Genomic DNA, 12,114 nt, shown 5'->3' with positions numbered 1-12,114 from the left:
ATTTTTTTATTGGAGTATAGTTGCTTTACAATGTTGTGTTAGTTTCTGCTGTACAGCAGAGTGAATCAGTTATACATATACGTCTATCTGTTCTTTTAGATTTCCTTCCCATTTAGGTCACCACAGATCACTGAGTAGAGTTCTCTGTGCTGCACAGTAGGTTCTCACTAATTATGTTTTATGCACAGTAGTGTATGTATGTCAGTCCCATCTTGTAGGATACTTTTTGACCTCTTTCCTATCCTGCTTCTGATACTACTTAGGCAAGTCCCTGGGGAGAAAAAGTGGTAGGCACACTAAACCTTACCAGATCAGAGGAGTTTATCATGTATTTGAAAAGATTTTGTTTGAAGTTTTTGATACATTGCTTTAACACATTTAGAAAACCTTCAATGTTAATACCTTGACAGATAATCTATTTTCCAAATTATAATAAAATTCATTAACAAAAACAGGATCATGGTATATGGGGTGGGAGGGGGTGCATGTGTCATGTGTACATTTTACAGTTTACAAATCATTCATCCTGTCATCACAGCACCTCTAAAATGAGCTATTATATTTATGGGAAATGAGGTTTACATTCAAAATAGGCAGCTCTTGTCGCTGAATTAATTGAAATTTTGATAAGTATTTCTAAGTTGCCCTCCCTCAAGATGTTACCAGTTTACAACAGTGTCTTCCACCCTTGTACCCTCACCCAAACTGGGTATATCATATTCTTTCACATTCTAAACTATATGCAAAAATTATCTTGTTTTAATTTACGCTTATTTGATTTTAAAGTGCGGTTTCACAATTCTTTTGCATGTATGTTAATCATTGGGGTTCCTTTTTATCTGGTTATTTGGCTGTTTAAAACTGATTTGGGAGATCTCTTTGGACATATGGGTATTGATCCTTTATACAGTTTTTCTTCCAGTCTGTCATTTATTATTTACCTTTGTGTATAGTCATTCAGAAAACTTAAGTTTCTAGTTTTTATGGAACTTTTCAACGAGGAGCAAATGTCTCTACAGTGTTTCAGCTCTTCATTTGGGCTTACAATTATTTTATCATTTTCATCTCACATTTCATAAATTTATTCCTATGTGTTTTGGTTTTTTTAAACATGTTTTCATTTTTTATTTAAAGGCAATCTGAGTAGGGTTTCTTTTTTTCATAAGATTTTCTGTTTGGTTACTAGGAAAGCAATATGTGTATGTTTGTATGTCTTGATATTTATCTTGTAATTGCCCAATTTTCTAGTCTCTATTAAAATCCTCTTGATGACAGTGAAAGAGGAGAGTGAAAAATTTGGCTTAAAGCTCAACATTCAGAAAACTAAGATCATGGCATCTGGTCCCATCATTTCATGGGAAATAGATGGGGAAACAGTGTCAGACTTTATTTTGGGGGGCTCCAAAATCACTGCAGATGGTGACTGCAGCCATGAAATTAAAAGACACTTACTCCTTGGAAGGAAAGTTATGACCAACCTAGATAGCTTACTGAAAAGCAGACATTACTTTGCCAACAAAGGTCCATCTAGTCAAGGCTATGGTTTTTCCTGTGGTCATGTATGGATGTGAGAGTTGGACTGTGAAGAAAGCTGAGAGCCAAAGAATTGATGCTTTTGAACTGTGGTGTTGGAGAAGACTCTTGAGAGTCCCTTGGACTGCAAGGAGATCCAACCAGTCCATCCTAAAGGAGATAAGTCCTGGGTGTTCATTGGAAGGACTGATGCTAAAAGCTGAAACTCCAATACTTTGGTCACCTCATGCAAAGAGTTGACTCATTAGAAAAGACCCTGATGCTGGGAGGGGTTGGGGGCAGGAGGAGAAGGGGACGACAGAGGATGAGATGACTGGATGGCATCACCGACTCGATGGATGTGAGTCTGAGTGAACTCCGGGAGTTGGTGATGGACAGGGAGGCCTGGCGTGCTGCGATTCATGGGGTCGCAAAGAGTCCGACACGACTCTGCAACTGAACTGAACTGACTGATTAAAAATTCTAGTGGTTTTTTTTTTTTGGTTGATTATCTAAATATACCATTACTTTATTTGCAAATAGTGATCACTTTTCTACTCTTTTTCACTATATACATATATATATGATATATATGTTTGTGTATGTACATATCTCATAGACTTGATTCGGACCTCCAAAACATGTTACATAATGGTAATACTAGTAGTGACTCTTGTCTTGCTCTTCAGTAATAGGAATGTTTCTGAAGTTTTAGTAGTAATTGCATCGTTAACTCTTTTCTTATACATATTCTTTCTCTATTTAAGGCAATTTGCTTCTATTTCAAGTTTAGTAAGTGTTTTAATGAAAAATGAGTATTTACAGTCATTATATTTTTCTTTTTAACTATTATTGTAGTCAAGTAAATGAATTGGTTTTCTTATGTTGAACTTTTGTTGTTTTCCTAAATAACATTTTTTAGCCTGATTTTATTTAAGTAAAAATTTGACTTATTAATATTTTATTTAGGATTTTTATAATATGTGCAATTGCATGCTCAGTCACATCAGTCATGTCTGACTCTTTGTGATGCTATGGACTCTAGCCCAAGAGACTCCTCAGTCCGTGGGATTCTCCAGGCAAGAATATTAGAGTAGGATCCTTCCTCCAGGAATCTTCCCAACCTAGGGATCAAACCCAAGTCTCCTGCATTGGCAGGTGGGTTCTTTACCCCTAGCGCCACCTGGGAAGTCTGTATGTATATGTATGTAAATAAAATAGCCTCTTATCTACTATTTTAATGCTATCTTTGGTTTGGGTATTAAATTATGCAAATATATTACATATTAGATTATGGTTTGGATATTAGATTGTGTAATCCTTGTGGTTTTAATTATCAGGCTTTCTTTTGTGTTTGGAAAATTTTAGCAAAAAAAGTAATTTGTTTCTGTTTCTTGAAGTTCTGATAGACTATACTTAACAAACTATTTTAGGGAGTACTAAGGGGATAGCTTTATTACTTTTTCAATTTATTCTGTTAAAGGTTATTGGTCTATATGATTTTGTTCATTCATCTTGAGTCAGATTTTAATTATTTGTATGTTCCTTCAAAATTGTCCGTTTCAGTCACATCAATAGTTCTCAGAGTGTGGTGTAGGGACTACTCAGGGTCCTTGTAAGAGGTTCATGAAGTCAAAAGTATTTTCATAGTAATATATTATTTTTTGCCATTTTCATTCTCATCCTCTCAAAAGTATACAGTGGAGTTTTCCAGAGGCTACATGATACATACTATTGTAGCAAATTGAACATAAAAGCAGATATGAAAATCCAGATGTCTTTTTTAAGATGTATACTAAAGAAATTGCAAACATGTACTGCATTGCCACTATTCTCACTGAATTATTTTGTTTGAACAATATAGTATTTTTAAAGTGTTATTTGTGTTAGCACGTAGTAGATTTATCACTTTCTTATCAATTTTAGATGAATTCAATCAGTTCAGTTCAGTCACTCAGTCGTGTCTGACTCTTTGTGGGATTAATATTTTTAAAATGTATACATTTTAACTATAGTTAATTGCTAATATGATAAATATTCATAGATATAACCAGCATAAACAAAAGCAGCTATATTGGGTTCTCAAAGAATTTTTAAACTGTAAAAAGCTCTGAAACCAAACTATTTGAGAGTCACTGATCTAGATTTAACAATTTTTTTTGAAAATACACATACTCATCAACTCTTTCTTGACATCTTCTTTGAATAGAATATTCTGCTGTATAGATGTGTGTGTGTGAGTTTGTATATATGTTTGCATCTGTAAGTACACATATGTATGTGCATGCATCTTTGTTTTTTATGTATTCATTGTGTATTTATGTGTGCTTGTGAGCAGAACCCCAATGTAGATGGAAGAACTGGCCCCCTTGATATTTTGGGTCTTTTTTGTGGCTGATTTGGTCCACAGGCCAAGTTTACAGAATTGATTTAGGTACATGAAGTGGCCAACTTCTGATTAGGCCTGGATGAAAGGCATAGAGTTCCGGGCCATAGCAGGGAGAATGGGAGGCTCCCCCAGGGAAGTTGCTATCATAGGTCAGCCCCATCCTCTGACGGTTGCATTGGACTTCTTGAAACCCATCTTGTGTCCAAGGTAGGGATTCAGAAAAGCCCCTAGATTGAGGCTGCTATGTACAGTGTCTTGGCCACTATGAATCCCATGGTCAGTAGTTTTCTGGGGTCTGCAGTCTATGCATGTCAACTGTCCTGAGTGTACCCTCTCCCCAACTTCCACCAAGCTGGACTATTTCATCTTCTTATCCATGATGACCAGAAGTCTCTGGCTCTGAAGGCTAGTGCCTGTGGAGACATACTGCAGGGCACAGGTGAGATGCCTGGGTCTGGTACCTCCTGCCTGCCCACTATGCATGGGGAGCTCCTTCTTGGAAGAGAATAATCCAGCACAGTGTGAAGCAGAGGATTACAGGCCAAGACCTAGGACAGAGTTTTAGCTGGTAAAGCCCCAACTTACACTTCCAGCAAATGGGCCACGGACTGTTGACCCATTAACAAACTGGTTAATTTGAAGGCATTGAGATCCTAGAAACAACCCTAGTCTTTCTCCTTGCTGTACCTGTCAAGATAATTTCCCTTATCCAGAGGCAGGTTAAGCAATTGCTTGGATTTTTATAGTGGCCTCCTAAAAACTGTCCCTGCTTCCATGCTTGTCCCTTACCACTTTAAAAAGTAAATCAGTTCATGTCCTTCCTTAGTTTACCCTCCATTGCTCCCCATCTGGCTCAGAGCGAAACAAGAGTCCTCTAATTGCCTGCAAGGGCCTACACTGGCCCTGCCCTACCACTGCACCTTAGTTCTTTGACTTCATCACTAGATACTTGCTCTCTTCCCGGACTGGTCTAGCCACATTGAACACAACAGGTGCACTTCTGCCTCCAGGTCTTTGCATTGCTGTTCTCTCTGCCTGAAATACTTCTCCCTCAGATATATGTATGGCTTATTCCCTCACCTTCTTCAATTGCCTTCCCTTACTACCCTTTTTAAACTTGCAAATTGTTCTTCTTCCATTCCTCTTGTTTTAGTTTTCTCCACAGTAACTGATAAATTTCAACCTCAGATATGCAGATTATACCACCCTTATGGCAGAAAGTGAAGAGGAATTATAGAGCCTCTTGATGAAAGTAAAAGAGTAGAAAAGCTGGCTTAGAACTCAACATTCAAAAAACTAAGATCATGGAATCCAGTTCCATCACTTCATGGCAAATAGATGGGGAAACAATGGAAACTGACAGGCTTTATTTTCTTCGGCTCCAAAATCACTGCACACGGTCACTGGACCCATGAAATGAAAAGATACTTGCTCCTTGGAAGAAAAGCTATGACCAACCTAGACAGCATATTAAAAAGCAGAGACATTATTTTGCTGACAAAAGTCCATCTAGTCAAAGCTATGGTTTCTCCAGTAGTCATGTGTGGATGTGAGAGTTGGACCATAAAGAAAGCTGAGCACTGAAGAATTTATGCTTTTGAACTGTGGTGTTGGAGAAGACTCTTGAGAGTCCCTTGGACTACAAGGAGATCAAACCAGTCTATCCTAAAGGAAACCAGTCAATCCTAAAGGAAAGCAGTCCTGAATATTCATTAGAAGGACTGATGCTGAAGCTGAAGCTCCAATACTTTGGCCACCTGATGCAAAGAACTGACTAATTGGAAAAGACCCAGATGCTGGGAAAGATTGAAGGCAGGAGGAAAAGGGGATGACAGAGGATGAGAGGATTGGATGGCATCACCAACTCGATAGACATAAGTTTGAGCAAGCTCTGAGAGTTGGTGATGGACAGGGAGACCTGGCATGACACAGTCCATGGGTTGCAAAAAATCGGACCTTACTGAGTGGCTGAACTGAACTGAACCAATAAATGGATCGTTTCTCATTGCATTTATCACATGAAATAGCATGTGATTCATTTATTTATTTTGCTTGTTATCTGTTTCTTGACTATAAATTTCACAAGGTCAGGATTTGTATCTATTTTGTCTACTAATATATGCCTACCACACTTGGACACAAGACATTTGTCATTGACTATGGCCACTCTGGACCGTATCCAGCATATCTTACCCAGGTTCCCAGCAGAAGCCACGGAAATTCATGTCTATTCAGTGATCAGAGTAAGAGGAAGAAATGGGGAAAGGGAGGAAGGAGGTCTTTCTTTCTCCTCCACTCCCCAGGGGTCCTCATACTTCTTTTCTTTGCTGAAAAACAAAAAACCTTTGAGGTTGAGATAATATACACAGAGAAAGTGAGAGAGAAAATTATGTTCCACAATAAATAACAGTGTATTCCAGGGACTTCCCTGGTGGTCCAGTGGTTAAGAATCTACCTTCCAATTCAGGGGACACAGGTTTGATCCCTGGTTCTGGAACTAAGCTCCGACATGCCACAGGGCAACTAAGACCCAAAGCAGTCAAATAAATAAATATTTTTTAAAACCAGTATATTGCTCTTCCCTTCTGTGGCCATCGCTGAAGCGCTAGCAGCCAAAATGAAGTTCAATCCCTTTGTGACTTCTGACCGAAGCAAGAATCGAAAAAGGCATTTCAATGTGCCTTCCCACATTCGCAGGAAAATTATGTCTTCTCCTCTTTCTAAAGAGCTAAAACAGAAGTACAACGTTCGATCCATGCCCATCTGAAAGGATGATGAAATTCAGGTTGTACGAGGGCACTACAAAAGGCAGCAAATTGGCAAAGTAGTCCAGGTTTACAGGAAGAAATATGTCGTCTACATTGAACGAGTGCAGCGGGAGAAGGCTAATGGCACAACTGTCCATGTGGGCATTCACCCCAGCAAGGTGGTTATCACCAGACTAAAACTGGACAAAGACCGCAAAAAGATCCTCAAACGTAAAGCCAAATCTCGCCAAGTAGGAAAGGAAAAGGGCAAATATAAGGAAGAAACAATTGAGAAGATGCAAGAATAAAGTCATCTTGTCTACAGCTTTCATTAGAAACTGTTAAAATGAAAAAATAAATAAATAAAACCAGTATATTCTGTGCGTTTTACATGTTATCTGAGAGGAAAAACAAAAAATGAGAAAAAAAAAAATAAAACCCTTCTCCATGTACGTGATTCTATGTGTCCCTTTTTCATTTCAAATGATTTTTGTCTATGCTAAGGTTCAGTAAATGCTTTTCAAACATTTTTACTTATGTACCCTTCTCCAGCCCCAAAAGAAGTTTCAGAAACCATGTGCTCCCTTCAGTTCAGTTCAGTTCATTCACTCAGTCATGTCCAACTCTTTGTGACCCCATGAATCACAGCACGCCAGGCCTCCCTGTCCATCACCAACTCCCGGAGTTCACTCAGACTCACATCCATCGAGTTGGTGATGCCATCCAGCCATCTCATCCTCTGTCATCTCCTTCTCCTCCTGCCCCCAACCCCTCCCAGCATCAGGGTCTTTTCCAATGAGTCAATTCTTTGCATGAGGTGGCCAAAGTATTGGAGTTTCAGCTTTTAGCATCAGTCCTTCCAATGAACACCCAGGACTGATCTCCTTTAGGATGGACTGGTTGGACCTCCTTACAGTCCAAGGGACTCTCAAGAGTCTTCTCCAACACCACAGTTCAAAAGCATCAATTCTTTGGCTCTCAGCTTTCTTCACAGTCCAACTCTCACATCCATACATGACCACAGGAAAAACCATAGCCTTGACTAGACGGACCTTTGTTGGCAAAGCAATGTCTCTGCTTTTTAATATGCTATCTAGGTTGCTCAGGAGAAGGCGATGGCACCCCACTCCAGTACTCTTGCCTGGAAAATCCCATGGATGGAGGAGCCTCGTGGGCTGCAGTCCATGGGGTCGCGAAGAGTTGGACATGCCTGAGCAACTTCCCTTTCACTTTTCACTTTCATGGATTGGAGAAGGAAACGGCAACCCACTCCAGTGTTCTTGCCTGGAGAATCCCAGGGACGGGGGAGCCTGGTGGGCTGCCGTCTGTGGAGTCACACAGAGTCAGACACGACTGAAGTGACTTAGCAGCTTAGCAGCTAGGTTGGTCATAACTTTCCTTCCAAGGAGTAAGCGTCTTTTAATTTCATGGCTGCAATCACCATCTGCAGTGATTTTGGAGCCCCCCAAAATAAAGTCTGACACTGTTTCCACTGTTCCCCCATCTATTTCCCATGAAGTATGTTTAAATTGACATCAGAAATGTTTCAATGTAAGTTTAAATAACAAAGAATATTGCTTTTAAAAATGTTTCCATTCGGAATTGTTCACAGGTGAAATTATTTGAGATTTTCTTATGGTAACTCCAGCCCACCTCCCTCTTAAATGAAAAAGGTAATAGAGATAGGTAAAATATGTTCAGCAAAATGTTGATAACTTGAGGCTGGCTTGAAGGGCACATGGAAATTTGTCACTATTCTTTCCACTTGTGTTTGTGTTTTGGTTTCTTCCTTTCATGTTAAAGATTTTCTTCAAATGACTTATGGTCTCTGTGCATTCATTTAAGTACAGAACATTAAAAGGTAATTGAAAGTTATGTGTGGGATGGTGGTGCCTGTTGACTGAGTTTTATTAGAAGAGAACAGGTAGTAAATTGACTTTTTATATGAAAGGACCAATCACATTATCTGAAAAATTTCCCTCAAAAACCATCCAGTTTGTCCAGAGAAGAATCCTCTAGTCTCCCGTCAAGAAAGGTATAAGCTCAGCAGCCTGAGTGCCAGAGCAGGGTAGGAAAGGGGTCTTCCGTTCTCTCTGTTCAGACTGTAAGCTCTTATGGACCCCTCCTATTTTCCTTGCAGGGCTTCACTCCAGCTGTTCTCTTGCCAGAGGCTCCTTAGTGTAGACACCTCTAGTTTGGTTTCCCAGAGTATAAGTCTCCTATTGCTTGGTGTCAGGGAGGGACGTGGGGGTCCGTTTGTTCTTTATACAGGCCTTCAACGATTCCTCTTCTTTTTAGCCCATGTTTCACCCTCTATTGTCTTAGGTTTCCAGTCCTCAGCTTTGCTTGGCTTGGAGGAGCTAGTATCTCTCTTTGCCAGGACTGAGGGATCAGCTTCCTGGGCTCTGCTGCTTTCCACTCCTGCATTCCTTTTCTTTTGTACATTGAGAGTTGTGGTGATGAATCTTCTTGTCTCATTGTAGATGGAGTGTCTTTTTCTGTTTCTCATTCTCTTATTTTACAGTGATTTTCCAGAGAAGTGAGCAGAAAGGGCCTTTTTCCACTATCTTGAAGCCAGAAGTCTGATTATTTTGATAATATTCTTTTCATTTAAAAAGTAATATCTAAAAGTTAATTTTTAAAATGCAGTAAAGAAATCTTTATCCCTAAGAATACTAATACATTTAGTGCAAATCAAGTTCAAAATATGGAATGATTCCAGTCTTATAATTTTCCTAATTTAAAATTTTTTTTTTTTTTTTAGATGTACTGCTCGACTTGTAGGATCTTAGTTCTCAGACCAGGGATTGAACCTAGGCCCTTCGAAGTGAAAGCCCACACTCCCAACCACTAGACCACCAGGGAAGACCCTGGAATAATTTTAAAATAATTCTCTTTATAGAGTTCTTGAGTTATTTATTGAAGACCTTTTTCAACAATTAATAGGTTATCAGCAAGTTAGTTTAGTCCTTAATATTCCAAAACTTAAAACTTACTTTTAAAAAGCTGTTTTTCTTGGTAGTTGTTTTGAAGTAAAATTGTATTTATGGCTATTGAAATTGAGCTAGTTGATGAAGCCTCTTGAATCCGCAGGTTCACCTCACATTAACCAGCCTAAGTAGAGGTGGAGAGAAGGAACCGAAAAGACAGAGCAGCTGCAATGAATGAAGGCTTGGGGACAGATAAAAATAAAGGCAAATAAGGTTCAGCCGTGTCCTTCAGTGTCATATGCTAACTGGGTGGCAGTGGATGCTAATTCTCTAAAATCAAATTTTAAGAGGAAACACCTTTACACCCTCAGCCTCAGCCAATTACTAACAGATATTTGTCGTTATCTCCATTTGACTGATGTCTTTAACTCTAGAGTTACCTGAAATTCAGTTGCCAGGTTATCTTGTCATTAGCATATGACACCAAAGGACAAGACTGAACCCTGTTTTTATTTATATCTGTCCCAGAGCCTTCATTCATTGCAGCTGCTCTGTTTTCCGGTTCCTTCTCTCCTCCTCTACTTCTATTCCACCTTCCCACCTCTATAGAATTTTTTCTTGTAATTATTTCCAATCAAATCCTTCAGAGGTAGGCAAAAATTATCTAGAGTATTGGAAAAAGCAATGGAAATTCTCCTTTTTCTTCCCCAGTTCCCCTCAGATTTTCCTTAAAACTCACAAAACAGAAGTATTAATGCTCTTGGAAACTATCAGTCGAGCTGTACCCTGGTGGCTCAGATGGTAAAGAATCTGCCTGCAATGCAGGAGACCTGGATTCAGTCCCTGGGTTGGGAAGATCCCCTGGAGGAGGGCATGGCAACCCTCTCTAGCATTCTTGCCTGGAGAATCCCCATGGAAGAGGAGCCTGGAGGGCTACAATCCATGGGGTTGCAGAGTCAGATACGACTGAGAGACTAAGCACAGCACAGAGCACAGAGCTGTATCTAATTTGACTCTGTAGATTCAGTCTATCTTTGCTGATTTGTCCTTGCTTTTTTCCTCTTGCTTTGTCACAAATAGAATGTTCAACGTTTTTAATGTTATCTAAAGTTTTTTGGTTTTTTTTTTTTTTTTTTTTTTTTTGCCAACAATAGTAGGAAAATTTGGATTGAGAAGGTCATATGTCTGGCTTCATTTTCTTTTTTCTCAACCCTGTAGAGAAAGATAATGTAGAGGATTGGGGTGGGATTTCAAACATGGCTAAAGACAAATCTTTTATTTATCAAAAGAGACAGTCAGACTCTGTGTTAGTCATTACATCACAGGTCTGACATCAGAGATTCTGGGGGAACAAAAGAGTGGCAGGGAGGTGATGGTGGTGAGGAGACTTGGAAGTAGGTAAGTGGGAGAGAGAGAGAGGCATGTGTGTGTGTGCTGGGTGGAGAAGAGCAGAGGGTCATGCCTCTAGCTGCCCACACTGCTATTGTCATTTCCCTGTAGGTACAAGTCTATATTTGCATTATCCTTGCTGTCACAAATGAGCCCAAGAGATATGTAGAATTCAAAAGACCTTAGAGTTTTAAGGGCATTGGTGGTAATTTAGAAACCCCGACATCGGTGTTGATCACCAAGTCCTGCTGGTCTGTGTCTTCATTATCTCTTAAAGCTGCCTCCTCCTCTCCAGGCCTACTACCACTGCCATATATATGATTTCTCACTTGAATTCTGCTTTAGTTTACCAAATGTCTTCATTTCCCTTAGTTACCATCTTCTTCCTCTAACTCACACTGCAACCTGAGTGAGAATTCCTGAAGACAAATATGATCATGCTACTCCCTTGCTTAAAATCCTTCTGTGGCTCCATTTTGCCTTAAGTGTAAAATCTAAACCCCTTACCATGGGTTCACTAGTTCTATCATTTTAATCCTGTTTCCTCCTTTGTACTTTGCAGCCACACATCCTCAGCTCTTTAGGGACCAATAACCTATAGTTCCAAGGAGCTTCCTGATGCTCTGTGGCCTTTGCACAACAGTTTTTCCCTGTTTGGATTGTATTTTCTCCACTCTTCACCCAGGTAATTCTCAATAACTGATTCTTCAGAATTCAGATTAGATGTTACTTCTTGATAGTTTTAATAACAAGACTGAACTGAGGATGCCTTAAATGTCCCCTCAAAATATTTCCCTGTCACAGCCCCTACCACTCTGTGTTTCTATTTTTATTAATCTTATTAATCATTATTATTGTTACATTACCATTTTGGGGCTTCCCTGATAGCTCATTTGGTAAAGAAAGTTGCTCAGTCATGTCCAACACTTTGCCAACCCCAAAGAGTTGGCTATTGTGAATAGTGATGCTATGAACATAGGGATGCATGTACCCTTTTGAATGATAGTTTTGTCCAGATATATGCCCAAAAGTGGGATTGCTGGATCACATGGTAATTCTATTTTTAGTTTTCTGAGGAACCTCTATTCTATTCTCCATAGTGACTATACTTAATTTACATTTCCATCAACAGTGTAGGAGAGTTCCT

At 39.4% G+C, this 12,114-nt stretch overlaps 1 protein-coding gene and 1 pseudogene across 5 annotated transcripts in view; both read left to right on the top strand.

The window, feature by feature from the left end:
* Window positions 1-12,114, top strand: part of PUS10 (pseudouridine synthase 10) — an 84,690-nt gene that overhangs the window by 40,785 nt on the left and 31,791 nt on the right. The gene's annotated exons all lie outside the window — the stretch shown is intronic.
* LOC102397280 lies at window positions 5,846-6,979 on the top strand (annotated as a pseudogene).

This window comes from Bubalus bubalis, chromosome 12 (genome assembly GCF_019923935.1).
Source record: "Bubalus bubalis isolate 160015118507 breed Murrah chromosome 12, NDDB_SH_1, whole genome shotgun sequence".
Lineage (NCBI taxonomy): Eukaryota > Metazoa > Chordata > Mammalia > Artiodactyla > Bovidae > Bubalus > Bubalus bubalis.
Note: the sequence above shows the minus strand (reverse complement) of the source record. Positions and strands in the feature narration are given on the sequence as shown.